Genomic DNA, 4791 nt, shown 5'->3' on the forward strand with positions numbered 1-4791 from the left:
TTCACTGAGTTTGAGTCTTTGGATCTGGTAGAGAGGTCTTCTTTACATGGGTATGATGGATCCATGCTTTCAGACTGATGTTACTGAAGTTGGTGTGGCTAGTAGTATTTCAAATGGCCCAGTCCACTTTTCTTGAAGAGTGTCTGACCTCCATGAATGGAGAAGTACCCAATCACCAGGCTGAAAGGGATGTAGCAGTACCTCTGGATCAGATGGGTTGTGGAGAAGGGCATACCTGTGGAGCGAAGACAAGGCAACCAAGACTGCAAATAGTTTTTAAGGTAAGGTTTTCCCTGTTCATGCAAAGCAGTGAGAACTTCCTTCAATCTCCAACTATCACAAATTTTAGGGTTTGTCAACAGGGGGTGCCCATATAACAGTTCAAAAGGATGGAGTTCTAACTTCCCCTGAGGGGCAACCCTAATTCTCATAAAGGCCATGGGGAGGACTTCTGTCCATGTAAGTCCAGTTTCTTGACAAATCTTTTTAGACTCCGGTTGCCTCTCTCAACATTTCCATTTGACTGGATCTCCAGGTCTCCTGAAGTTTCCAGGTGATGTCAAGGGTGCTTTCAACTAACTGAGTGATTTGAGCAATTAAATGTGGTCCATTATCACTTCCAAAAGAGGCTGGGAGGCTGAATATTGGAATAATTTCTTGCAGAAGGTGTTTGACTACTTCAGATGGTCTCTCTGTCAAGCAAGGAAAGGATTCTACCCTGTTAGTGAAGGTGTCAATAAATAGCAGAAAGTACCTATAATTTCCTAGGGCATGAGACATTTCAATAAGGTCTACTTACCAGTCCTTGCCAGGCATTGACCCCTTTCTTTGTACCCCTGGTGGGGCATCCAAGGAATTTTTTTGATTGTTTCATGCACATATAGAACAGGCATGAGTAACTGCCTCTACAGTCTGTAACAATTTGAGTCTTTTTACCCAGTCATATATTCCATCTCTTCCATAGTGTGTGGGCTGACATGCTTGCTGGAGGATGGGATTTAGCAACTTCAAGGGTTTGAAGATTTTTCTGTGTTCAGTATATAGCTATCTATTCTTTTTCAGTGTGGCTCCCCAAGCCTCAGCTATTTTTTTGGTCTTTTTCTGCCTCTTTGATGGTAGAGATTCCTGTGGCCACAACTCAGAGACAGGTCAGCCACCCTTCAGTCACTGTATCTAACTTCTTTGAAAAGTAGGCCACCAATCTTCTCCAGCTTCCCAGAGTTTGGCTAAGGACTCTAGTCTCTATACCAGCTGATTCACACACATACAGGTCAAAAGGATGCTCATATCAGACAACCTTAACATGATGGCTTTCATCAACATTACTTTTATGGTTTTGAAGGCCTGATCGTCAACTCTTGTCCATACTAGAGGATCAGAATCTCTTCCCTCTAAGGCCTGGTAGAGCGGTTTGGCAATTACGCTGAAAATAGGGATCCAGGTGCAGCAGAAACCAGCAGTTCCCAGGAAGCCTCTGAGCTTCCTTTTGGTTGTTGGGGAAGCAGCAGGTAGAATCTTTTCTTTCTGGGAGTTCTTGTTCCCCAGGCCAAATTTTGCAACCTAGATGACCTCATGTACATTGAGCTGAGCCTTCTCAGCTGAGACTCTGTATCCTATGTTACCCAAAAAGTTCAGGACTTCTATGGTATTGTAGATGGATCTTACTCATCCTTACTGGCAATAATCTATATACTGTAATCGGATACCATTCCCAAGGAAATATGATGCAGCTCTGTAGCCAGAACCGACTGGAAGAAGGTAGGGCTGTTTTTGAACCTCTGGGAGAGAGAAGTCCAGCAGAGCTGCTGTTTATGCCCTGTGTGGGCCCTTCATTCAAAAGGAAATGTTTCCTGGCTCCTCCCTTCCAGTTCCAGTTTATTTTTGATACAAGATAAAGCACCCTTTAAATCCAGGACTGTGAACTAAGCAAAAATGGAAGACAGAGCAGAGAGTAGAGTGTAAGAGTTAGGAACCACTGGATGTACTATAAATGTTAGCTGGTTAATTGTGCATAGGTCCTGGGCAAACTTGTACTCACCATTCTTCTTCACCTGTAAAATGGGAGTGTTCAACCATGATTGGATGGATCAATCTGTGTTGGAGAAATCTGTCAATGATCTCTGCGAGTCTTATTTAGGCCTCATGCCTTATAGGGCATGTCTCAGGCCCGGAGGCTCAATGCCAGGGAGGAACTCCACCACAACTAGGGGAATATGTTCCATCCCTTCTGGGGTCTTATTTGCCCAGACCCAGGGTACTAGAGCTTCTATGGCTCATAGTTCTATTACTCCTTGAGACAGAATGGAATTGGACCAATTGCTTCATCCTTTTTTGTTGAGTTAGGAGAGCCATTTGCAACCTCCATGTGGTGTCCCGGGGCACCTGTGTGTGTATGGTGCATCCTCAAAGCTTATCTGAGCTCCAAGTTTACGCAGCAGGTCTCATCCCAGTAGCAGAACAGGGCAATAGGGCAAATATAGGAAAGAGTGGGAAGGGTTTTTCCCTCAACTGAGCATATGAGGGGCTGCATCAATAGCTGTTTACTTCCTTTACCTGAGGCCTCAGCTACTGGCATAGTTCTTTTGGTTAACAGGGCTTTGGTTTACAGGTGACCATGAGACACTGAGTGGCCTGTTCAGGTTTTTCTCTTTCCACTCTGAACTTTGGGCACACCCTTTTCCAGTGTCCCTTGTCCCTGCAGCAGGCACACTGATCTCTCCCCAGAGGAGGCTTTGATTTCTCTCTTTGCCCTCTAAGAGGGCCTCAACTTCTTTGGTCCAGATAGTGCAGCAGTGAGGAGGGTTGCCTACATCTTACTTAGCCTTTGTTCTCAATTGGTGTATACTTTAAAAGCAATTTCCACTAGCTGAGAAATTCCTATGTCCACTCCTCCTTCCACCTGTTGTCATTTCTTTCTAATATCTGGGATATTCTGCCCAATAAGAATAATGTTAACCATTCGAGAATTTTATGAGCAGGGGTCTCTGAGCCAAGGTCTATACATTGTCTAAAAGCAAGAAAAATCCTCTCAAGGAACCCTGAAGGGCCTTCATCTGGTTTTTGTCTGACATCATATACTTTGTTTAGTTTCATTTAGTTTTGTTTAGTCCTTCTAGGAGGTACTCTAAGTAATAAGAAAGACTTGTAGGCCCCCAGCTGCATTTGGGTTCCAGTTGGGGTCCTGGGAAGGAAAGTCCTCAGCGCTGGTTAGGTCTGTGCCATGAGCTTCATGGCACCTATGGGTTTCCTCTCAGGCTTTTTCAAAAACCTTGCTTCTTTCTTCTAGTGTTAAAAGAATGTCACACAGCACTTGGCAGTCCACCTAGATTAGAGCATGAGTGCAAAAAAAGAGTGCAAACAAATTATGCATCTTCCTAGGGTGCTTCCAGTAACTTGGGAGATTATTTTTCCAATTAAAAAGATCGCTGGTAGAAAAAGGCATATAGACCCAGATCATCCCTCTGTCACTCACTGGCACCTGGTGGAGAGGAAAAAGTTCAGAGCTCTTCTTCAATTCCCAAATGTGCCCCTTCAGAATTGGGTTATTCTGTGGTCAAATCAGGGTGTGTATAGGCCATTCCACTCCTTGTGTATGGAGGAGATTCTAAACAAGGGGTGGAAAGGCCTGGTCCAGGATGAGAATCAGGGGATCGGGCTCTGAGAAAGGCTGAGGAGGATATGAACAAGGGTTGTCAGACCTTGGAAATCATCTTCAGGGTCCTCAGGGAGGATTGATGGTCACAATCCATCCACTCCCTTCTGAACCATCACTTTGCACTGCTTTTGTCAGTTTTTATTTCTAAATAAAGTAATGAAAGCTTCCACATATATTTTCTCATCCCATTTTTCTTCCCCAGCACAAAACAGATCTAATTGCAAAATAGTGTTATGTCTTAAGGATTCATTAAGTGGCCACTTTCTAGCTTGTATTTGGGCCAGGAAGTATTACAAAAGATAATCATTTTCTTTTTCTTCACAGTGTCCAAACAAAACTACCACCAATTCTCTAAAATATATCCTAAAGGGTTACTTTTGGAAATTCCCTGAGCATTTCTCATTTCCTACCAAAACCTTAGTAACAATTACCTACTGGCTAAATCTGTAAAGGAGCTCTGGTAGCATAGTGCCTAAGGCACTTGACTGCTAACCAGAAGGCTGGCAGTTCAAATCCACTAGTTACTCCTTGGAAGGAAGATTGGGCAATCTACTTCCATAGTGATACCGCCTCGGAAACCCAAGGAGGGGTCACTATGAGTTAAGTCTGACTCCATGGCACAAAACAACAACAACAACTAAATCTGTAAAGAGCTAGTGTCAGGCTTATTTAGTTGTCCTACTTATTTTGTAGGGACAGTATGCTCTGTCTTAATAAAGATGAGGAGATGGCAGGAAATTAATTACATTATCGTATGTTTAAATCTTTCTTTTCTAGGACACAATTCAACTTAAAACACAGACACCTCACAACACCTAGAAATCACTGATTTTATTTTGTCTAAGTGAGATGGGGGTATGTGTTACTCCCATGCTGTTCCCAATTTCTATATAGCCAGGAGGCCATTAGAAAAAGGACATCAATAACTAATATGAATTGTTCCATACACATCATGTACTTCTGATCAGAACCTGAGCACAAGTTAGCACATAGAAAGTAGCTTTTACAAGAACAGATATATGCACGCCGATGTTCATCGCAGCACTATTTATAATAGCCAAAACTTGGAAACAACGTAGATGTCCAACAACTGAGGAATGGATAACCAAACTTTGGTACATTCACACAATGGAATA

The sequence above is a fragment of the Orycteropus afer genome, unplaced genomic scaffold (genome assembly GCF_000298275.1).
Source record: "Orycteropus afer afer isolate SDZICR_OR568_19922 unplaced genomic scaffold, OryAfe1.0 scaffold00054, whole genome shotgun sequence".
NCBI lineage: Eukaryota > Metazoa > Chordata > Mammalia > Tubulidentata > Orycteropodidae > Orycteropus > Orycteropus afer.